Source organism: Python bivittatus, unplaced genomic scaffold, assembly GCF_059951505.1.
Source record: "Python bivittatus isolate LINGU-HERP-01145 unplaced genomic scaffold, Pbiv_v1 ctg000320_np1212, whole genome shotgun sequence".
Taxonomy (NCBI): domain Eukaryota; kingdom Metazoa; phylum Chordata; class Lepidosauria; order Squamata; family Pythonidae; genus Python; species Python bivittatus.
The window spans coordinates 10342135-10367038 of NW_028277052.1; the positions used below are offsets into that span (position 1 = coordinate 10342135).

The 24904-nt window shown below is 42.5% G+C and overlaps 1 protein-coding gene and 1 pseudogene across 2 annotated transcripts in view; one reads left to right on the plus strand and one right to left on the minus strand.

Moving 5' to 3' along the window:
- ZMIZ2 (zinc finger MIZ-type containing 2) overlaps positions 1–24904 on the plus strand; it is an 86634-nt gene that overhangs the window by 9512 nt on the left and 52218 nt on the right. The gene's annotated exons all lie outside the window — the stretch shown is intronic.
- Positions 12224–12294, minus strand: LOC112543246 (U2 spliceosomal RNA; annotated as a pseudogene).

Consider the following 24904-nt stretch of genomic DNA (forward strand, 5'->3'; position numbering starts at 1 on the left):
TGGGGTGACTTTGAGTCTTGACCTCATCTTGCTTTGGTTATAGTTTGGTTCGGTTAATTTAACATTATTCTATGTTTTTCATTAGTACGTGTATGCTTTTTGTTTATGGTATAGTGTTTCTTATGTATCTTATTTTGTTTGTTGTATATTGTTTCTCATGTATCTCATATGTGCACCACCAAGAGTCTTCAGGGATTTGGTGGTCTGCTACTACTATTACTACTACTAATGGCTAAGCAAATCATGAGCAAGAGCCACCCTTTTCTCTTGACAAACTTTCCAATCTGTGCAGAGCTGATAGCTGTTGAATGCTCTTTGCGGTTTCTTTATTTAATGTTCAGCCCTCCTGAAGTTCATTCCATAATGCAGTTCCCACCATGCACACTTTTAACTATTCATAGCCATCTATTTATATGGGCATCATTCATGCTGTGTTTGTCCATTCATCAGGCAAAGGTGAGGTCCACATGGTCCGTACGTACATTTGAAAGGAAGCAGTAGGATGCTGCGGAGGGTCACGTCCGGCTACAACTTACTGAGAGAGACGCTCAGATTCTCATTTCAGTTCAGGCGTGAAACTTACTGGGGATTTTTATCCAATTGCTCATTTTAGCCTGACTTACTTCACAAGATTGTTGTGAGGAGGATGACGTTGGTGGTACATGGGAAGAAAACTAAACCCATAATCTTGATCTAAGAGAAAAGATAGGACAAATAGTTTGAGATGAAGATAGGTTGAGGTGCTGCTGCTGCTGCTGCTGCTGCTGCTGCTGCTGCTGCTGCTGCTGCTGCTGCTGCCTCTTTTTCAAACTGTGCTTTGGCCCCGTAGCTTTTCTGGCTGTGGAATTGCTAGCCAACGCAAATCAAGTTGCTGCTAGAGGCAGAGCTATAGGGACTGATTGCACAGTTGGCATTCTCACCTGCCAAAGTTGGGGTGTATTTAAAAGGATTACTCCCTTCTGTACACACAAAGAGAGCCAGTTTGGTGTAGTGGTGAAGGCACCAGGGTAGAAACCAGGACACCGTGAGTCCTAGTCCTGCCTTGGGCATGAAGCCAGCTGGGTGACCTTGGGCCAGTCACTCACTCTCAGCCCTAGGAAGAAGAAAGCAAGGGCAAACCACTTCTGAAATCGTGCCAAGAAAATTGCAGGGACTTGTCCAGGCAGTCGCCATGAGTCAACACTGACTTGAAGGAACCAAAACAAAAAAACCCACCCACCCATAAACTCTCTCCTTTTTAGATGTGGTCTGATTGTACATGATGTTAGACATTGGGAAATGATCATTATTGCAGATTAATTAGCATGAGGGGGGGGGAGGAGTGATTCTCTGAGTACGACATAGCACAGTTTTCTCCCACCTTCTGTTCTCTTGCAGCTCCCAGAATTTCCTCTGATGCCTTTTACCAGAATGTGGTCAATAAAAGGTAGTCTGTGTACTTTGCTGAAACAAGCTTACCTTTGCTTCCTTTCCAGGTATTCTAAATCTTACTTTTCTCCATTCAGATGCTGTTTGGCACTTTAAAAATCTGTGAGGCCATCTAGAGAAAAGTCGTATGCCTCCTATACCTCTTTTGACTTTTCAGAAATCAGAAGTTGTCATCCTGGTACTTGGTAACATAACTTTGGTCCTGTTTGTGCAGGGAACATGAATGTACCTAGAAGAGATACACTTTGAGTTGGTGCTCCCATAAGTACACCCAAGTTTGCATATGATGAGGCAGAATTTCTGAGAATCCCAATTTATTGTTTGTATACTTAACTGATTCTCTTTTGTTTACTTCCTTATGCTAGTGGGAATGTTTACATTAATTAGGAATTCAAAATTTAGCATATTGTACAGACAGGAACTTTTTGCTTCCGATTAACCAAGGAAATGTTAATCAAGAACAAATCCAGGATTGCTATTTGTGGTTTGCTATGACCCCCAGTTTAGACAGCACATAAACTCAGTTTTGAATTCCTGGTTAATGCAGCTCCTCCCAGTGGGGGAAAAAGCTGAGCAGGAGTGAATAGTCTCCAGGAACTTTGATGGTTTAGGAGTGATAAATCAAAATTGTTTGGAATTCTGACTTATCTCTGCATGCAGGTAGCATTTTAACCCTACCAGTAGAAATGCACCCTGAAGTTCAGTGCCCTGTGGCTTTTGGGGGGATGTGTGCTGTTCATGGCCTTTGAGCATCATGCTGATGGATACCCTCTCCAAAATAGGCTGGATCAGAACAAAGAAATGGGTAGAAATGAAGTTGATTTAATTTAAATGTAACTGAAAACAAATTAATTACAGTGAATATGATGACTATCCGTGCAGTTCATTGCGTCCCCTTTCTATCACAGAAATGGTAATTCTGCTGCAACTTTGGGAGGAACCCTGAGGGTTGCACTTCTGCTTTAGGTGGAGAGAATTTCAGGCTTCATCCCAAGCATCTGTAAGAAATTGCTGGTCCATAATAATTAGAAACGTGCATTACTTTTTACTGAAAATCAAACATGCCCATCTCCCCTTTTCTGCTGGTGGTGGTGCTGTTGCTTGGGCTTTTCCATAGCATCTCTTCCAACCGAAGCTGTCAACATTCGACATTGATTTGAATGATCTTCTCTACTCCACCCATCCAGAGAGGTGCTTGCTTGGTGAAGGTCTGTTTGTTTTCAGGACTTGGGATGGAAAGCTTCCTGGTTTGCAGTGAGCAAGCAGAGATGCTTTGCTAAGTAACACTGGTAATAACAAGGATGTTTTGCTACCAAGTAACATAGCACTGGACAGGAATAAAAGCAAAGGGTCTCCAGAGGAAATCTGCAACTTACTGTTTACTTCCCTGTCACCTCACAAACACCTCTGTGGATTACGGGTGGATACTGCTACAAAGTACGTGACCTCCATTGGATGCACCCTTCAAAAGCTCCTTTCCAGCATTACATGAGTGGATGACTCAATAGTTCATCTAGTTACCCTGTGATCTGGTTTGGGGACAAATGCCACTAGCACTTGTACCAGCTGCAGGAGATAGCTGGCACCATGACCCCACATTTGCTATGGATTCTGCAAAAGAGGGAGAATCCGTCATGCATTTGGCAACAAAATCAAAGTCGAAATACACAGAGGACCTTTGCCGTTACAGGGCAAGATTATTGCCCAGTGGTGGTTTCATATACCATGCCAAACCAAAATGAAACAAAACACATTTTGGCATACATTTTCCTTATATTGGTTTATGACCAAACAGGAATGTTTGTTTGATGGGCAGAGTAACAAGGATATATTTAGAGTTGCTTGTGTTAACTTGTGGGATAAATGGGATTCATCTTAATAATGAACACAAGTACAGAATGCTATCCCTTTGCCTTATCTGGACTCCAAAGGTAATCAGGGTCTGACCTCATTGGTGCTTAGATGGGTGTAGGGAGTAAGGGAGGTGACCTTGACAGACTTATGCAAGAACCATTACCTAGGCAAAGGGGCTGAGACATTAGTTGAGCCCTGAAAAATGAGATCATATTTGGGAGCAGCTCAGGCAGACACTGCCCTGATTCATTGGGGGAGAAGGTACAGCACAATCAGGCGTACAAGATTGTGTTGTTGTTGTTATAGCCAATCTCAATAAAGTGTAGTTCTGGTCTTCCTGTGGAGTTGATTTTCTAGTCTGGTCCAACTAGTGGCTCTGACAGTGGGAGACTCCATGGAATACTACGTAATGTTGTCGGCTAATGTGGGAAGTCGAGAAAACATCCTGATGGCCAATCAGTTCTGTATTGCTGCCAGGGAATCTACATGGATGTTTCATGTAATCACTAGACCACTTGATTTGAAGATTTTTTAAACCCATACAAATGCTTGGGAGCAAGCAAATATTTCTGCCTTTTACTTCTATTCAGCCTGGGGCCAAAAAAACCCCAAACCCTTTTGGGGGAGGATTTGACCTGCAGGAATGCTTTTCATTGCAGCAAGCAAAGGGCCTTAGGGAAAGAGGGAGCAATTAGATAGCACTAATTGTGGGGAGGGGGGAGAGAACTTGCCATTGCTTGAGCTTGGTATTTCCTGGCTAGGGGAAAGGGACAAGGCTGTGCTACCCATCTGTTAGGCATGGATCTAGGGCAGAAAGAAGAGATAAGAATGTAACTAATATAAGAAAGGTCCTGCTAGAACAAGCCAACAGTTCATCTGGTGTTGCATTCTGTGTTTCGCGGTGGCCAGCCAAGTCGTCCAGAAAGCTGACAAGCTTGGGCTTAGGTTTCTAGGCTATTTTTATCTCACCTTACATCTGTGCAGAACCAGTGGTTAGCACACTTCTGCTATTGCTTCCCCAGCAGCTGATACCCATTTCAGTTGTCTGCCTGTGATTCTGAAGGGAGTAAACAGCTCTCCAGAGTGGGAGTAGCCAAGCTAGACAGATTCTTCAAGAATTTGTCCCTTTTAAAGCCATCTAAATGGGTGGCCATCGCTCCCCTAATGGAATGGATTCTGTTCTATGCCTTGCCTAAAAAAACAAACAGAGGGCTTCCTTTCATTGCATCCAAATCTTCTGGATTTTAAATTCACTTGACTGATCCCAAGTGATTATATAGTCAGAGAGGGAGAAAACCTCTGTCTGCATTTTCTAAACCATACATGATTTTACATATCTGTATCCAATCTTAACATATCTGTATCCTATTTTACCTTGCCTGCCTTTGCCCACTGCTAAAAAGTCCCAGACACTGTTGTCTGTCTTAGCAAGGAGCTTTTCTGGTCATGTAATCATTTTGGATGCCCCTTTCTGCCCTTTTTGTAGGCCTTTCCTATTCTCTCTCTCTCACGAACACACACACACACACACACGCAGAGAGAGAGAGAGAGAGAGAGACAGACATCCAACTGGTAACAAAACAGACCTAATACATATTGGCACTGTAGACTTCAGCAAGGCTCCTACCTAAGACCTAAACACTATGGCAAAAAGACAGACGGTGTTAATCTTAATTTCTTAGATTTTCTTTCCTTAAGGAGCAGACAGACTCCCTCATTCCCCCATTTGCTAATATTAAAAAAAAGTGTTCAGCCTGACATCTTGGCTGTCTTTTATCCTTCCAGTGTGCATTATGAGGTCTGTACTCAAATAGAGACATCATCTCTAGATGCTTCTTAGTGAGTCTTAATTATCAGCCTCTTCTGGACAACTGCCCTCTTCTTTAAAATGTGTCAGACTGAAAATTTTGTTCTGGTTCCAGGGAACTGGAATGCTTCTGATTGGCTTGAGAACTACCTGACATGAAGTCATGACTCATACTGGATTTTAAGCTCTTCCCCCTCCCAAATAATTGTGTAGATTTACATTGACTGAGAAAGGAGGAGAGAACAAGTTATCTTCCTGTGGCTGAGTAACCTAGCTCAGCTGAGACATCATCACCCTGAAATATTTATCTCATCCTTCCAAAGAACTTGCAGTTCTCCTTCTTTATATAACATGTCTCTCCTACCTTCAAGGATCTCATTGTTCTCTCTTTTTTCCTGTTTTAGCCTCAGAACAGCCATGTGACATTAGATTGACAAGATTGTGCCAGACACATGATGAATGAGTTTGCACATTGCACTAAGCTATAATGTGGTTTATTTGGTTTAGGGCTTAATGGGAAGCCAGCTATTGTGGCTAGTGAATCATAGCTTAGTGCATTGTTTGAACCTAGTACTGAGGGTCATGGCTGAATGGGGATTCGGATTCTGTGGAAAGGAAATCCACAGCAGGTAAGACGGGAGAAGAGCATCTCCTGCGAGGCTCCCTAGCTATTGGGGCTGAGAAATCTCCTGGCTTAATCCTGAAAGTAGTTCACCTTCTGTGTCCATTACATCTCCATGGGTGCTGCTGCACCTCTTCTACGTTGTGTGATCCACCAAGCTGTTGGTTAGAGTGCTTGGCATAGTTGATGCCGTCTTCATATAGGAGTCAAAATCTGAGTATATGAAAGGGGATGTGCAACTCACTCTGCACTTTTTGGCAGTATTGATTTATTTTTTTCCCTCCTAAGCTCTCTACAGAACATGGAGGAGGCTGTCTTCAAAGCACTGTGCAAGAGAGGTGGGTTGGCCAAAATAAGACTCATTAGTAATAACAATAACTGTTAACAGGAATTTCTAATCTAAGACAGTCTGTCCTTGACTTTATGGCTAATTGGACAAAATCTGATGGTTTAGGACTTCATGTTAAGAGAAATCCAAACTTTAGATGTAGCAGAAGTCTCTATGTGCAAAGTCCCGCTCACTTTCAATGGGTTCATTAGGCAAGGAGGGAATGTAAGGTGTACAACTAATACAGGAGAGCCGGTTTGGCCTAGTGGTTAAGGCACCAGGCATAGAAAGCAGGAGACAGTGAATTCTAGTCCCGCCTTAGTAATGAAAGCCGGCTGGGTGACTTTGGGCCAGTCACTCTCTCTCAGCCCAACTCGCCTCACAGGGTTGTTGGTGTAGGGAAAATAGGAGGCGGAAGGAGTGTTAGATGTGTTCACCACCTTGAGTTATTTATAAAAATAATAAAGGGATAAAAAAAATCTAGAAAAAACTCATACAGGACACTTGGCAATGATACTTTTCATACTGCCACTACACTTGGCTTGCTGTTGATGTATTTTGTTGGATTTTCAGTTGTGGTTTTGTTTTTCTAAACAGCTTTGAACTTTACCAAAAAAGTGATCTCAGACTTTCTGTGCTAATTAGACGAAGACTCCCATATGCTGCCAGAGGTGTAAGAAAAGGGCTTTGGAAGTAGGTAAATGTTGAAAACTTGGCGGTTTCTGTATTTTCAGGGTTATATCTTGAGGTGAGTGGAGTAGCTTCATCTCATGCTACTGTTGTGGACATAGGACATCACAGAGAGGATTAGATGTGGGTATTTTCCAGTGCTGAGAAATCAAGAGTTGTGAGAAGTGATCTGTAGTTTCAGTAGAAATTGGGAAAGCTATGCTGAATGTATGATCTAGGACAACAGCTGTTTTTTATCTGTGTACATTCTTTGAAAGTGCATACTTTGAAAAATTAGAAGATTCTCTCTCTCTCTCTCTCTCTCAAAAAAAACCCCCAAAGGATTGGGGTCAGACTTGCCCTTACTTGTGAGAAAAGTACCCCATTCCTTGGGGGATTCCCAAAGTGAAGAAGATTTGTATCATCGCAGGAAGATATTTCCCCCACCCACAACTTCTTTAAATATGTCCTTCATGGATTGCTGTGTGTACTGTGGGGAACTTTGAAATCTTTTAGTTGGTGGGTTCAGACCTGAGGAGTTTTTTGGGGTTTTAAAAGCACTTTCAAGTCACCCATACACCAAATCACAGGATAATACACACTTTTTTGAGGACTTTTATCTCTTTTCTGAAGTTATGTGGTGTTAAGTCAGCTGAGGAGTGGACCAGGGCTAGATTTCCTCCCCCAATGCACACTTAGCAGCACACAGTCACTCCCTCTTTAGGTGCCTACTTACTCACAGACATAAAACAAGGATTTCAGAGGAATTGTGAAATGGAAATGATGTTGGCTAATTATTATGGAACTATTTACTGTTGCAAGTCAGAAAAAAATAGGTGTTCTCTCTTTTGGGGGGGCTTGACTTCACTTTTCTTATTTCTAGGTAGGAATAAAGTTACAGTTTGCAGGAGGGGACCGGTTATTTATCATGTGTTCCCAGCTTTCTAGGGATGGTGCTGGTGCTGTTTTAGTTTAGTGACTTTTCTCTTGCAGTTAAAAAAAAGAAAAGCATGGTTTACAGTGAGAACAATCAGGAAATTGGGCTGGGAGAGCACGCTGATATGCTGGAACAAAGGGGAGGGGAAGAGTTGAGATGAGAGACCAGAGATGGGTGGGGAGAAGTTACGGAGTATCATCTGATCAGTTGTGGACTGGGAGGTTTTTGAAAATCTGGGTCAGAGCAGCTCTGGATTCCTCACGCTGGGGGATGGGCCCTGCTAACCAGATTAGATTTTGCAGCCAAGCTCCAGAGCCATGGATTCCTGCTCTCTTAGCCTCCTGTCCTGCAAGAGGAGGTGGAAATGTCTGGTCTGTACTTTGTTTGCAGCACCACAGCAGCTGCTGAATTGCCTCAGTTGTCAGAGGGTCTTCGAGAAGCCTCTTTTCTGAGGTTTTGTCCTTCTCATCAGATCAGCTAGCGGTTCTTGAACAAATCCAGTATAAACTGGTGCACAGTGTTGAATAAGATGCTGAAGGTCACACTCCCAAAAGGAAGCTGGGCCAGGAAAGAGGAGTGAGGTCAGGTCAGAACTAAATTGATTTCATTCACATTTTCGGAGGGGTTGAAAACCAAAATAATTCAATGTAGTTAATATGATTACTCCCTGTGTATTTAACAGTGTTCGCCTTCTGACCCATTTAGAAACAAATGTTCAGGGCAACTTTACAAAAGGTCCTGGGAGCCTCATTGAAGACATGGAGGCTGTAAGAAAACTGTTTTTGTTTTGTTTTCCTTGAAGCAGTGGAAAAGGTCACTTAAAGGGGGTTTTATTTGTGGCTTTAAGATTTATCTGGGGAAGTAGAATTAGGAGTTCTTGGAACTGACCCCAGATTAATTTCTGAAACTGATATGAATCCTGAATGTTAGTGCCATATAGGATGACATGAAGGAGAGTGGGGCAAGTGATCTGCACAGAGTGAATAGCCAATGTATATTATTTTGTCACCCCTCTTACCATGTAGCCTTTCAAAAAAAATATTACTAGGCAAATACTGGACATGCAGCATGCAAAGCTAAAAAAAGAGCTGGGAACTTGCTCACCATCACAGAATGACATCAATACTTGTCATGAACTAGAGGCATATACAAAAAGCTTGCATGTTATTGAAGCTTCTGAAAAATTTCTGTGTTGTTTTCATCAGCAAATATACAGTTAAGTGTCTAATGTCCATGCTTTAAACTTCCCAAAGACTGTTGATTTGATTTCAGATTCTCATTATATGCACATTTACTACACATACATACATATAACCATGCATTATCCTTCTTTAATTGCCTTGTGAGCCCTGTGAATCCTTCTTTGCTCTGTGGCACTTAGAAAGTTGGGGTTAGGACAAGCTGCCCAAGAGGCCTTGAACCTATAGGCTTTCTGCTCTTTGTAACAGGAAAAAAAAAACATTGTGCTTGTAAACAGAGACTAAAGTAACATTGCCTGAAATACAATCTGGAGAATTATTTCAGAAAAACATTAGAACATAAGCAGTGCCCTGCTGGTCGGACTGCTGGATCAGGCACATTGGATTTCCATGAGATGCCCTGGTAAAATTGCTGGTAGATGTAGTTCTTGTTGCAGTTTTTATTCTACCTCCCTGGCTACTGAGACATAAAAAAATGAATAAATCTTAGGATGGTGATAGAACAAAAAGTGATGGAGAAATATTTTAATGAACAAAATGAGCAGTCCTTTAAGATTTCAACAGGTACACATTGGGGAAATGCTCAGGTTCCAAAGCTGAACAAGTTTAATTTTTTGGCAGCTGACCAGAACACATAAGAAAAGACATAGTGGGAAAGACACCCCGGAGCCTCTATCCAGTGTGAGCCATTAAGGATTTGGTGGCCCTGGAGGGTGCCAATAAGGGAATATTGTTTCTTGCCCAAACTTCCCCATCTTTTGAGATGTCCTTCAGCTCTACATATTCATGGTAGCAAACTGTTATATAAGGAAATGGAAAGGAGGAAAACCAAATAATTCTAAGTCATCTAAGACTGAAGGGTTGACTTAGAAAACGTATAAGGAAGGTATCCAAAGTAATACACAATCTGCACAAAACTGCTGGGGGAAGGGGACATAACCATTCCTTTTTCTTTATTTCTCTTCATACTAGGGGCATCTAGGCAATATCGTGAAAGGGGATTATACTACACAATATTGGTTGCTGGTTCACATTATGCTATAACTCAGACTTTGTTTAATCATACAGTGAATAAATTATGACTGGCTGGGTTTATCCATCAAAGTAAGCCAAAGCCCCATTGTGTTTTAGCACAGCATGAAAGTGCAGGTCTGCATTTTCACAGGATGGTTACAGACTGGCCAAGTGACCTCCCTTTTGCCATCTCTCAATTTATAGAGGGAGTGCAGATGCCACCCTATGTGAGGACCCAACTGGCAACATTGTTTTGTTAAGTTAGCAACCCTTAAGCCAGCTCTGCCCAGCCTGGTATCCTCCAGAACTGTTGGGAATACGGCTCCCAGAATTTCCAACCAGCGTGGCTGAAGTGTTGTTGGAAAGATAAAAAGAGGATGGAAGAACCAAGTATGTTCACAAGTCTCCTTCAAGTTGTGCTCAATGCCTGTGATATCATGGGCACATCTAGGGTGTGTGTGTGTTTTTTTTGGTATGGAAATGGTTCCCTATTGCCTTTTTACTTTTCAGTCTAGCCAACTGCTCTGGTATTTCCTATCCAAGTACTTACTAGGTCTGCTTAGGTTTCAAGATCAGCCAAAGTCACATTAGTGCTACACTTAGCTGGGCCCTCCAGAGGTATTGTACCACATACATCACCCAGGACAGCCAGGTTGGGAAAGGTTAACATAAAAGGATGCATATTCTTTTGTGCACAGCTTAACTGCCACCTTGATCTTGGGAGTTCAGTGGATAGGTGGTCTTCCTCCTCAGTCATCCCCACAACTTGCCTGGATGCAGTTGGTCCATACATTATGCATTTATCTGCAATGTGCGAGTCATTGCTCCTAGGTCCATGCTGCTTCCTTACAGCAAAGGTGGAAAGTCTCAAGTCCCCTTTTTTCACAACTTGGAGGCGAGGTGCTGATAATGTAAGCTTCTGTGGGGGGAGAAAAGGGGATTGCTCATTCTTGGCATTCCCAGTGCTGATTAGCTTTAGCCCACTGGTCTGTGTCATTCCCTCCCCAGTTGAAAGGCATTGGAGCTCTTGAAGAGAGAGGGAGGGAGAGAGAGAGAGACTGCAGGTGACAGTGACTGACAGGGATAATCTGCAACCAGGCTAGAGGGTCCCATAAGCCTATTCCCTTTCCATCCCATATAATACATTAAAGAGTGCTGTCAGATGGGTGGGTGGTTGATAGAATCAATGCCAGCCTATGCATTTGAGAGCATATCCCTGGAAAAGCATTTTCTAAAAAGGAAAGCTGTCAGGGGAGGAAGGATTGAGTCTTGCTTATCACTTATGGCTACTTTTCTTTGATGATGGAAAGGCAGTTTACGTATGTTCAGAGAGAATGGAGGACCACAGGAGCCATTTACCACCTGGAAATGCTAGCGGTGCAATAGCTGCTTGGTAAACCAGCTGGCTGTATATTCCTCAAAGTCAGGCTCCTGGTCTCTACTTTCCTTACTTCAAATTCTTCTTCCCCAACCCAACTTTCCTAGGAACTTTCTGGAGCAACTCTTAGGTTCATCATCAGTCTGGGAGAGACAACATGCAAAAGGACACAGCGCTAAACCATAACTGGGGATGGCAAACCACGCTGGCTCAGTTCACACAACCAGCAAAGCTGAATCCTAACAAAACCGTAGTTGGGTGAGCCTCTCAGAAGATCTCAGTGTGGGGGACAGAATAATCTGGAGAAAGGCCATTCTTCAGATAAGCAGTCCATTTAGGGCAGTGTTTCTCAACCGTGGCCATTTTAAGAGGTGTGGACTTCAGCTCCCAGAATTCTCCAGCCAGCCATGCTGGCTGGAGAATTCTGGGAATTGAAGTCCACACCTCTTAAAATGGCCAAGGTTGAGAAACACTGATTTAGGGGTTTTAGAATGGCAAACTGGCACTTTCAATTTCACTCAGGAACAAACAGCAAAGGTGGGAGTAAGGAACATAAAAGCCTGGCTTCTGCATCTGTATCCAGTAACATTTCTAATCAGTGTTTGAGGGCAGTCCATCGTAGAGGGCATTGTGACCAGAATGGATAGAGGTAGCCAGATCAGAAGATACCAGAAATCCAAAACTACTACTGCTATGTGAGATCAGAAGCCTTCGTGAACCCCACAGAGTCCACCAACTGCTGATGTTGTCATTTTTTAAATACAACACTAACAACATTACTGGGAGTTGTAGATTCAAATAATGAGTGTTAAAGCTGCTTCAAGTGATTCTTGAGAAGTTACTGCTTAGTCAATTGTTTTGTGTGGACTCACTTTATGAACATAAACTGCAGACTGCATGGTTTAAACCATATTGTTAAATGTGACTTATCTGCAATATCAGGTGTCAGTATTTGTCTTACTGTATTGTCTGTAAACTACTATCACCAGCAGGTTGCATACTCAGAAATAAATATTGCAGTACTACACTTGATCTTAGCCAAAAGGCCGAGAAGCAATTGGAATATTGCAGTAGAAATTGGAGGATGCAGATATTCTAGCAGCTAAGAGATTGTGGAACACCAACAATAAGAGAGTAATTGGAAAAACTGGAAACATGTTTGCTTTCACCACTCCTGCTTTGCACAAACTAATTAGTAAAGCCCAACTCTGCAATCCTTGTTTAGTTAATGCATATTTTTGTCAAATTTTACTGTGGGATTTATTGCAAGAAATGCTGTTTTTTTTATTCACTGTTCATAAGTTGCTGGTTGGAGTGCTCTCAAATTAGAGCTGGCCCTTTGCAATCTTAACCTTTTCCATTAGAGAATCCGATTTTACTATTGGAAGCTCTGGAGCATACCATGGATACCCACTCTGAAGGAATGGTGTAGTGCAGGTGGCTCAGTTTCTGGGATTCTGGACAAGTGTGGCTTGAAGACTAAGGCTCAAGGGGAGTAATTATTTCAAATATCATTAAAGCACAAGAGCAAGAGAGAGGATCAATTTTAACAACAGTTACTGTGGGAATAGTGGAAAAATAATCCCATCTAGCTGAGAAAAAATGTGTCCTGTGTCTATAACAGAGTGGAAAAGTTAAACATGAGTTTCTGACAAGCTGAGAATTGTGGTAGTAGCCCCCCCCCCCCATGTATTATTGTAATGTGTACACAAATGTCCATTGTGGATTAATGTAAAAGGATTCTGATGGTTCAGAACAAAGGTCTGTCTAGTTGAGCCTCCTATTTTCATCAAGGTGCCAGAAGATACTTATGCAAGGCCTACAAGATGTACCCTCTTCTACTGTTCCCCAGCACCTATGGAGGTGAACTGTGTGACTCAGATCCTGAGGGTAGCAAAAAGTCACTAGGAGTAGCAGCCCCTGATGAATTTCTCTGGAAAACAAGAATTCTTTCTGACAAAATTAAGTGGGGGATCCCCAAGTGCTAGCAGGCTTATTTGAAATGCTGAGGGCATGTAATAAACTCTTTCAGAGAGTATAGGCAATGTCGAAATACTGATTTACCAAAGGCAAATGGTGAAGTTGCTCTATATTACTCTCTCGTTTTCCTGGAGGCATTCTACCACCCTAACTCACCTGTCTCTTTTCTTTTCAGAGGGGGAAAGAGTGAGAGTAGGTGTGCAGGTGGGCACATTTCCCCCCAAAACACAGGGTTTTTTCTCTGTCATTTTTACTGAACGCCTGTGGTGTATATGCTGGGGTGGGAAAGATTATGTGAAATAAAAGTTATGGTTGAGGCTGGCAGTTTGCTAAGCTAACTTCCCATTTTATTTTATTTTTTTTTAATTTAAAATATCTCCAGAAATTAAAATCACATCAAATTGAACATGGAACAAGATGGACATCAAGGGTAGAGGCTGCAGACACCAGTCTGGGAACCCAGGAGCTTCAGGGCTGGTGAATAATCCCATATTCTCCTGAAGTCAGAGGGGAAGGAGGATAACTCAGAGATAACTCAGTGAAAAAGGGAGTGCTCTGTGTGCAGAAGTTCCCAAATGCTGCTCCTCCCTAAGGTTTCCCCATTAGGGAAAAGGAAATGGGAACAATTGTGCCATTAAACCTTTTGAGAGTTGCACTGAGAAAAACTGGAAACTAGGTAGACAAAAAAACTGGCTTCACACGTCATATTAAGCCATGATGTGGTTTGCTTCCTTATGGTGGAGTATAGTGCATTATGAACTCAGTTCTTGCAGTCCTAGTTGATGGTTTATATGAACTCAGCCAGGCTTAGTCAACAGACTAGAGCTAAGTTGTAGTATTTCATGATATGAACTTGGAGTTAATATAAGGCAGCTATGGTTCTTGTGTCTTCTGAGATAGGCTCAATTGATTATTTTCTTCCACTTCTTTATCAATACAGAACCCTCCCTTCCCAGGTAGTGAACAATTAATAGAGCAAGTGTAGATTGTTTCTTTTGTTCTCAGCAGAGAAGGTGTTCAAGTTACACCCAAGCTCTTTTGTAATTCCTGCCAATCCACCTCTTGTTCTGGCAGCTTTAATGGAGAACAAGGACTTCTTGGCTCCCTTAACTAGCCAGTTCCTGCTGGGGCAGGTTGAAGCTTGTTTTGGACAGTGGGGGAGAACGATGAAAACAAGTAATGTGAATATAGCCTGGCCTACAATGCCTAGTTTGATTGCCAAGGATGATCACTGGCAGATATTTTTAACAGCAGACCAGGCTGCTGACTATTTTGCACACCACTGACTTGTTCATTCAATATGTGTGTTTGGAGTGATTTTTACAGGGCAATGATTAGTAGTAAATTATTGCTTTGCACTGGTTATGCTTGCAGAAAAGTAAAAACAGGACTAACTTAATGATTTTATTAGGGTAAGTGATGACTTTCCTCCCATATCTGTTTTGTTTTAAGTGCAAAAGAAATGAAGGGGCTTGAAGAGTGAGGAAAGAGAGAAGTTAGTGGGAATGAAGAATCTCCAGCTTCCAGATCTTAACATTTTTAAGAGAGAAATGAGGTTAAAGTGAGCCTCATGCAACTATCTCAGATTGCAGCAAGGAAGGCAGGTTGCGAGTTGGAAGAAACTTGGGCTGTTCTTTGAGCAGATAAAAGCCAGCTGTTCTTCAGATCTGTTACAATCTACCAGGTTTCTTCCGTGTCCCAACTGATACATATCTATATACTTTTTAAATTAAGCATTTTAGACATAGTATAAGCAACACATATTATTATTGCAGCAGCAGCTTCATTTAGGACTGTTTCTCCAAGCATGTTACAGTCTTTCTTTCCTTACATTTATTTATATTTCATTCTTCCAGAAAAGAAGTCCACTGAGTAAATGGAGTTCCAATAAGAATGGGCAGAATCTATGAAGTTCAATTTAACTCAATTTCTCACATATCCAACCTTGAGTTTGCTGCATCCCATTTCTTGCATTAGTTTGAAATTTGTTCTTTTTTAAAGCGTGCATGAAAAATTGATAAGCATTTTCATATGCTTTTCTCCTAATGCACACAGTTTAGTACATAGTTTTCTTAATGCACCTATTTTTACAAGCAATTTTTCTTCATATAATGCACATTTGTATATAATGTTCAGCGGCATCTACATTTTGAGATACTCTTCTCAAAAGAGGTTCACATTTTTTGTTTAGGAAAGTTCATTTCAAAGTTTGGAAGAATGTAGACCTGGAAGGATAATTGCAGTTGGGAAATAGCAATTAGATACATTTCAGTCAAACTGTGGCTTGAATAAACTTACCCTCCTTTTCTGGCTCATAGGCAGATTCACACTTGCAATTGACCTGGGACTGATTTACAGCTACACCTGTGGTGAATACCATTCTAACTTACCATCAATAGAAAATATACTTAGTAAATAACTTTAGCAGCCTGGCCAACTTCTAGTCACCAGTGACTGTGTCACTAGGGAGTTCCTTAATGCTTTCTCTCAGTTGTACTTTCTGGGCCAATCCCTCTGAAAACTCTGCCAAAAGCAATCCTAAATCCAGCAGAGTGTGTCTACTGAGCAACTGCCATGTCTAATTTGCTAATTTCTTTTATAAGCGATCAGTATTTGATAATCACAATTGTACACATACCTTTTCCCTTTCTTTTAAAGTCATCTAGAGCCAGCTTCTCCCTGGTCAGAAGCAATGGACTCTAATCTGACTCACCTATAATGAAGAGAAATTGCACAAGGCTTGTTAAAATGGGAGATAATGTGATACAGATACAAGTTCTCTCTCTTGTGGGCACTTGATCGCTGTTATCAACTAAAAGTAAATACAAGAGGGTATGATTAAGTGCTGCAGAAAGAATAGAATAAGCAGTAGAAACAGAGCACAAAGCTAGAATAATATGTTCTCTTTAAAACATTAAACTATGTTTTTTTGAGCACCTTTGCTTGAGCAAGCATCGATCTGTTGACTACAGGTGGTCAGTTAGTTCATGCAGCTGAATAGGTTGGTGGAAGACAGTGCACCATTTGTCTGATATTGAAACTAAACTAGCTGCTAGAAGAGAAGCTCCTCTCTTCATACGCAGCTTAGACATATAGCTCATTGTCTCTTCTTTCATTCTCCAGTAGTGTAGCAACACATTTTGCAGGCTAGTATCATCTGGGCCAGATGGAATCCTGCTCCCTACAAGCTAGCCACATTATTTTATGTCTATTCATGTTGAGCTTCAGCAAGGCTCCCTATGTGTCCATCTCACTAACACATAGCTCAAAAGTTGTGATATATTTGTATGTGTTCTCTTTGCTTACTTGAAGTCTATGTAGGGTTGAATTTTCATGTTCAACACTGAAATTTTCCCTTCCTCTGCAATACATGTACATAAAAATTGTGGAAGGAGGACTGTGGGTTGGGAAGGTGGAAAGACATTTTTACAGATCTTCTACCCCATGTTTTATTGCATGTGATAATATATGCATGGCAGGTCACCCAAGTGGTTACAGTCCACTGGCTGTGAGCTAATGAACTCCAGACAATTACCCTTGGGAACCTAATCCTGAGAGTTAATATTTTCCTAGGATTTGGCATATTAACTGTAGAATATTGACCTCATCAGGGCTGTCTTACCCATGGCCCTATCACATCTTAGGAGTGGAAACAATAAAACTGGGGAAGGAACCTGTCTTTTTAAGCCCCCCCCCCAAGCCATCATGTCACAAACTGAACCTAAATATCAGAGGGGGGGGGGACCACACTGTCCTGTTGACAAAAGTAGTAATATTGTTGGAAGAGATTTGAAGGAAGAATGGCCTTTGTGTACATTATTCCTTTTCTTCCATTTTCTCTGTGCTATATCAAGATGTTTTCACATGTGTAATACTAGCTGTGGACATGGGATGGGGAATGAGGCCCTTGTAATGATCTCTTACAAAACTTGGAGCACCTTCCTTTATTAAGACTTTAGAACAGACATCAGAATAACTCACACAGAAAATTATGAGCGATCATTAGCAATGGAGGCTGTTACTCTTTGCATCAGTGGCAGATCTTGACATGTTAAACTGCTATGACAGTCTTGGTATGGTTTGTTCTCCCAACATACATGAGTGTAAGTTGCTGTGAAATATGCCTGCTCTACAGCCTGAGACACTGACGTTAAAATAGCCTAGAAGTCCCAGGCACGCTCACAGTAGATTTGGAAGTGAAGCCTTGGGTCAGAGCTGTCTACTCAGGACCCTAACGACCACAGGTTGGGAAAATTGTTGGGCTGAACAGGTATTGAGCTAAACCTTTTCACTGAGGGCCATGAGAAATAATAAGCTTTAATTTGGATACTTCACTGGATTTCTTCACATAAGATCATAGGAGAGCAAGGCTGGAGCTGGCATTTTGCTCCTAGAAAGTTGTCAGGATATTTATATGCTACCATTTAGTTCAAATTTCCCACAAGGCCACTGTGTTAAAGCACAAGAGGGATTATGGGAAATTTCACCTGTTATTTCCAAGGAAACTTAAGCACCTTTGTTAAGGAAGGGAGTACATTACACCTCCCCAAAAAATCCCTCTACCTCCCCCCCCACCCCCTCAGCTTTTCAAAACAGGATGTTATGCTGGGCTTTCTTTTTGTGCTGCAGTGGTATAAGAGGTGGTAGTGGACTGGTAGGGGGAAGATTTGAGGTTGCAAGATATAGAGGACATACAGTTTGGTGTTTTCTCAGGGGCTGTACCGAATAATGGCCTAATAAAAATGGTGCCTCCATTGAGTTCTACATGGTGGTGGTGGTGGTTCTCAACAACAAATATGGAGATCTTGGGAAGAAATACCAGGAGGCAGTGGAAAGTTAGTCTCTACATTCTCTGATTTTTCTAGGTGTTTAACATCTCAGTGGCTATTAGGTTTAGCTTTGGGGTTTGCAGAAGCTCTGTTTGGGGAGCAGGTAGAACGCAGGATCCTATCTTCCATCCTGCCTCAACTTAGGAGATTTAGGCAAATACCTGAACAGAGTTGAGATTGATTGCTGAGCCAAAGAAACATAATTAGACTTCTAATTCATACATTATTATCAGTCCTTGTCCCTTGCCTTTGCTCATTTTTTTGGAGGATAGGGACTGTCCACATGCCACCCATTTTGTATATGCCTCCTTCCCTCAAGCGTACAGCCCTTTTCTGGCCACAGCTTCCTAACTGAGCAGAACGCAGTGCATGTTGGGGCTTGTAGTTGCCAGGAGCTCGCACCTCCATGTAAAATGCAGGGAGAGCTGCCATCTGTCCTTTGTGCAAAGAAGCCACTGGGCACCCTTCTTGCAGGCAATGGCAGGCGGCCAGCCATGCTCTCAGCTGGAACTGGATGCGTTTGTGCCAAGACAAGGGTGACTGCTTGTTCCTGGGATCAGGTGACCTGGCTGCAGCTGTTGCCTGGCCACACGCGTTGGCGTCATCATTGCTTGCTAGATAAGGCTCTACTGTTGACAAGCCTGTCAAGACCAGCCTCTCTGCTTAGGAAGTAGAGCTGTGAGACAGAAGGTTGAAGGTTTGGAAGCATGAACGTCCTTCTTCAACCCAGCCCCCAAATTCTCCATGCTCATTCTTTGGGGAACAAGACCTGTCTCCTTTCACCCAGCTGCAGAGCCAGTATGATGTTGTAGGTAGACTGCCAGATTAAAAGTGGAGAAACCGGAGTTCAGCTCCCACTGAGACACCCAGCTTGCAGGGTGACTTTAATATTTGCATATTCTGTTGCTGGTCTGCTCTCGCCCAACCTGATCTACCTTGTGGATAGTGTTGTTGTTCTGAGTATAAGGGAAAAGGAGGGTGAATCATTTATGCCACTTGGAGCTCCTGGGGGAGAAGGTGGAGATGAACATGTAATGCTTAACTCTTAGCCCAGAACTTGTTTGTCACACATCGGGCAGGTCTGGCAGGAAAAAGGCAGGGGTATACCTCCTTGCATCTCCGTAAAAAAGACATAAACGCTTGCAGTAGGGCATGGAACTATGAAACGACATTAAAGAAAAATGCCGGATTGTTTCTGTTCCTGGTATGACTGCTTCCTGTATCTCAGACTTCCTTAGCCAACCTGGATGTTGTAGTCCCAGTGCATCTACCATGCAATTTTACATGAATTCAGTAATTAATACCCTGTTTAAGGATCTAACTCTACTTTTCCAAGCTGATGCCCCTTTGGTGTGTGGATTGCATCTTCCACCTCCAGAGGCCGTGCTGAGCAAGGATGATGGTGGGGGTGGGGTTGCAGTCCAATGCATCTGGAGGCACCAAGTCAGCGGAAAGGCTAATCTGTGCCTGGGATTCTTCCAGGGAAATCTTTTTTGCTGATCCAAACTCTCTTCCCTAGCAAATTCTCCATACTGTAAGAGAAACATGGCACAACTCCAATAAGGGAGCAAGGGTTCCTTGATCCCAAAGGTTATTGGATTACACCCATTACTATTAGCCCTCTTTTTAAAATGTTATTTCCCTCCCCTGTGCAATCATTCACTCCCAGACATGCACAGTGCTGCCCCCACAGCCTTGCTCTCAAGGGTGGAGGACCACCAGAGCCTGGTGCAGGAAGTGGCGCCTCTAAGGCACTTCCTGCCCTGTTAACCCTTTCCTCTCCCCTTCCCTTCAGGGTAGCCAGCACAGTTTCATGCTCTTTAGCCAATTCTCCTAATGCATCCATTTCTTGCAGGAGAGAGATGCCAAGGCTGTGTTTTGCCTGCACATGAAATATCCTTTTGCCTGCAATGGTACTGGGGCAAAAGGGAGTTTGTGTAGAAGGGCACAAGCTCTTATTAATTGTGATTTCTGTTCTCAAATTGTATGTGCCACCTGTCTGCTAAACACTGCTCACAATAGTTTAAAGGGAGGATTACAAAATTATCCAGGTATAAAATGCAGTCTACCAGTCATCAATGGTTACCATAAAATGTGTTGGGGACCTTCACATCTGTATTATAACTTTTTAAAAGCTTGGAAGCCTTCTAAGGTAACTTTGTCTTCAAATAGGGCTTTGTTACAGAAACCCCGTGTGCTCCTTTTGCTTGAAAGACAAGTGGAGCTTCAGCGTTGCCTGGTAGAAATATTGGCTACGATCAACCCACAGTTCTTCAAGGATGGCCTTGTAATAAGATCTTGAAGGGCTTTACGAAAGCCAAGAAAAACAACACTCAACCTCCTTTCCAGTTTAGAATGTTGTTAAATCTCATCAAGTCGAAGGTTAGATTCACAAGCTGAGTTATGGTTTCTTTAATCATGGCTTAGTGAAGAAAACACGGTTGTGTTGCATGCAAAGCTATCTGTCACGCTGTAGAGATGATGGCATCCAGGCTCCTACAATGCTCCAAACCCTAACCCACAAGAATTGGAAGGTGGCATATTGTGAATAATGTAGACCCATCTCCCCAGACAATGCTTTTCTAGCACAAATGGAGGATTGAGAGAAATTGGCTTTTAAAAAGGAAGCTTGCTTTTCCTTCAGCCTTCACCCTGTAAGCCTTCACATTGCCACTCTGAGGTTAGCAAAAACCCACCTTCCAGCAGAGGAAGTCACAGCGTATTCAAAAAGGTCTGGAAACTGAGACAAGAACCGGAAACCACCCTAACTCTAAGAGCCCATGTGGGGGAGCTGGCTCAAGAGGAGTAAGTAGAAATTGCTGCTTGGAGTAGGTGCAGAAAGCAACGAGAGTAGGTTTTGTTCAGATCTAAGGCTGTTTTGTCCTAGGGAAGAGTCTTTATTTGGGGGTGTTCTCTGCTCTACAAAAGCATAATGGATGATGTTTATTTTTCACCAGGCCAGGGAGAAAAAGTCCTCCTGAGCTAGCCTAGAATCTGTTTATATGTCCTTTTGTAAAACTAGGCAGAAATCAAGCACGCTGTTTAGTTTTTCTTGGTTGGATATAGCTGGGAGAGAAAGGGGGGTGATTAAATTGAGGACAACATTCTTTGCTCCTGGGTACAACCCGCTGCCTAAGGAGCCCATCACCCCCAGCAGCACTGTAGTTCCGGGCTGCAATTCTGGGATGGAACAGCCTGTTTTTCCTTGTTCTCGGAACATATTCAGAGAGAGGCACTCGGCGTTCAGAGAATCAGCGTGAGTACTTGCTGTGTCACACACAATGCGTTGGCGCTAGGCAGGCGGGGTGAGGTGGGGGAGAGTGCAGCTGGACCCACCACAGTCTTGATGTTTGCTGCTAAAATCTGCACTGCTGAACTTACCCGCCTTCCCACTGGGCTGGATTACCAGGGCATCCAAAACAACCAAGGATTCAGAGCAAGCATAAGGAGAATTCACTTTTGGACCGGATCTTCCCTTAGTCGTGGGAACATCAGATTGTGCCCGTATCCACCAGCACAAATCCAACCCTGGAATTGTAGAGTGAAAGGGGTGGGCATTTAGGCCATCAGGTCCAATTCTTTGCTCAGTGGAAGAAGCCAAATAAAAGCATTCTCCAAAGATATCCAGCAAAGGGGAGCCCAGCACCTCCATCCATAACTGGTTCTGTTATCAAACTGCTCTTCTTATTAGATAGCTTATCCTAATATTCAGCCAGAATCTTCTTGTAGCTTAAGGCTGTTATTCTATGTATAGCAGTCAGGGACAATGGAGAATAAGCTTGGCCTTTTTATGAGCCACCCTTTTGGATGCCTGAAGACCATTATTATATCCCCCTTACCCTTTCTTTTCAAGGCTAAATATACCCAGTTTCCGAAACTCTATTTATGGGACTGTATTTTCTGCATCCTGTTTGAGTTTGTCTGACTTCTTGACTTCTGGTGCCCAGTTCTGCACATCATCCTCAAGGTGAGGTCTAATCAGTGCGAACTATGGGAGGAACTATTATCTTCTGCAATTTGGAAAGTATATTTTAGTTTTGCATGAGCTAAAGTCACTGATTAAAGGAGGCAGTTGACATATATTATCACAACACAGCCTGTTGACTAAGTGAATGTTGCGTATCCATGTTTAAATAGAGGCCATGAGTGAAGTCCAGCAATGTTCGGCTATGCAGTGCTTTGAGTGAAGTCTACAGAAGTAATATGGTTCTCTTATGTTTCAGTCAACAATGCCTGGGTATTTTGAACTTAGAGGAAGGAAATATACAACTATCTGGGTCTACAGGAAGGAGTCTTGAACATTTAGGTCAGTGATAGGGAGTCAGTGGCCCTCCTGATGTTGCAGAACTATAATTCTCAGCAGTTCCAGCTGACATGACCAAGGGTGAGGGATACTGGGAGGTGTAGTTAACCTTCCACTCTTGGTCTGGTTACACTTCCCTTTTGAGCCATGCAGTATGCAGCAATTTTGAGCAATGAGCATATCCTAAACGTTTGTTTTGCCTTTTCTTCCTAGCTAACATTATTCATAGAGAGAACCCACACCAGTTGCTTCTGTGGCAAGCATTTGGTTGACACCTGAGTGCATTTTGGGGACAGGAAAGAACTTAAGGTGCTTCTGGTTGGGTGATCTCAGATTTGGTTGTCCCTTTTCTGGAGAAATACAAAGAAATGCAATGGTGGTTTGGGATTGCTGGGAACTAGTTAACTTCTCATTGCAACTTGCAATCTGATTTTAGGCAAGTATACTTAGCACTGAATTTCACTGTGGTAGCAGCCAAGCTTGCTGTAAGGAAACATGTATAGATGGCAGCCTTTGTATTGGAAGCAATACAGAGTAAGGGTTTTTACTTCAGGAATGTTTTTTGGTGTTATTTATGGGACAGACCCTGGTTTTCTAGGTCCTCATCTTCTTAGGACTTGGCCTCTGACATTTTATGGGACTCAGAGTAAATATTTTTTGTTGCTGTGCTTTAATCATCTCTGGGATCCTCCCTTGCAAAGGATGGGTTAGCCTGCCTCCCATTTCTTCTTTGCTGTTGCAAAGCCCTCCCCCCTTTCCTAGAAAACTCTGCATACCAAGTCCAACAGTTTTTCCCAAACTCAGCCTCTCACACCCAGCCCTTGCCAGTTGGAACAGATCCAATTAACCCCTGCAGCCCCAGAATTGCTTTGTACAGCTCTGTAGGAAAGCTTTGTAGAAGTGCTTGCAGGACCTCAGAGGGCTCCCTTTGTTCAAATAAGAGCCATTCCATTCAACAAGTGGCCTCCCAAAACACACAGAAGGGGGGAGAGAAATCACAAACCAAGGGCACCCCCCCATCCTCTGTTTGTTTGACCAGTGCCAAAATCCAGAGAGCAGGCAATTAAAATTTAGCTGCACGCCATACAACAGTCCAGATTTAGAAACCCATGTGGGTTTGTTTTGCTTTCTTTAGGTATAACCAAAACAGACCGTAATTCACATTTTCCTAAAAGTCGTGTCATCCTACATCAGTTCCATAAGAAATGACAGTTGAATGCCTTAGTGTTGTCTCTTATTTCTGAGAAGGGCCCAGTACCTTTGTACAACTGCAGGACCAACAAATTTGGGGACCTCACTGTCGGTTTGTCATGTTTCCTAAAAGTAAGGGCAGGGAAGTGATCATAGCTAGCACAAAAATTTCAAATAAAATAATTCTGTGCTGTTCCTGGTCTTGTGTAAATTGCTTTTTAGCTTCAGTTTTCCCCTTCTGTAAAATGTGATTTTTAATTTATTGCCTTTGACCATGTCTCTAGGCAGCTCCACCAGCCAGTTTCAGCTAAGAGTTCCACGTTCAGGTCAGTGATCTGCAGCGAGTTAGATGAAGATTTGTAATCACGCGTGCAGGTGGTTTCCGTTTATGATATATGACAACTTTCCGAAATCCAACTCACAGGGCTGATGTGCAAATGAAATAATGAAACAAGTATCTCCTCTGAGTTTTTAGCAAAAAGTAGGATTTTAAAACAGTCATCTAAAGTATATATAAATCTTGAGTATTCAGGGACAATCCGTTTTTAAAAACAGAACAAACTAGATGATCTGGACAAGTCTCAGTTTGACTAGATTGCTCACCATCAAGAATTCTATTTTTGGGATGCTTGTTTATTGTCACCAAGCTTGTAAGTAACCCCGACCTCTTAGGTCAGGACACTCTTACCCTGCGCACATGGAGAAACAAATAATTTTAAACTGTTGGAATTGTGAAGAACCTAGCTGGATGGTCTTCCCATTGCTGAGGAGAGATTGCTCAACAGCATCTTCTGAAACCCTCCCATCAAGTAGGACTGGATTCTCCTCTACTAGGGTTTTTACCTTCTCACTTGTAGATTTATGATGGATAGTATCAAAAGTGGCTTGGAAAACACATCATCTTCTACCCATGTCTTCAGTTAGGCCAAGGAATGGCCAAATCTGACTGAACTTAGCATGTGTCATCTGAGAGTTCTGGGTTCAGATCATTTCAGCTCTTCTGTTGTGCTCAGAAGGTGATTTTCTGCCCATGAAATACAACGTTCTCATGCACATTAAAATAAAACAATCCTATTGTGAAACTGATATAATTGAAATGTGAATTTTGAGGGGGGTTCTGACTCAATTTTGACTGGGTTCTTGCATGATAAGCTATAATGTGTATGGGTGTGTGTGTGTTTTTAAGTGCAGCCATTGTGATTTGCAAACTTTCAGCTTCATGTTATATGCGAACCTAGCCTCTTGCTGCTTCCTTTTTGTTGTTGTTTTTGCTTCTTCAGTGAACCTTGACTAAACAAAACATGGTTCAATGTGGCATGTGAACTTAGCCTGGGACCTGGTATGAGTGGGTTCAGTTTTGACAGC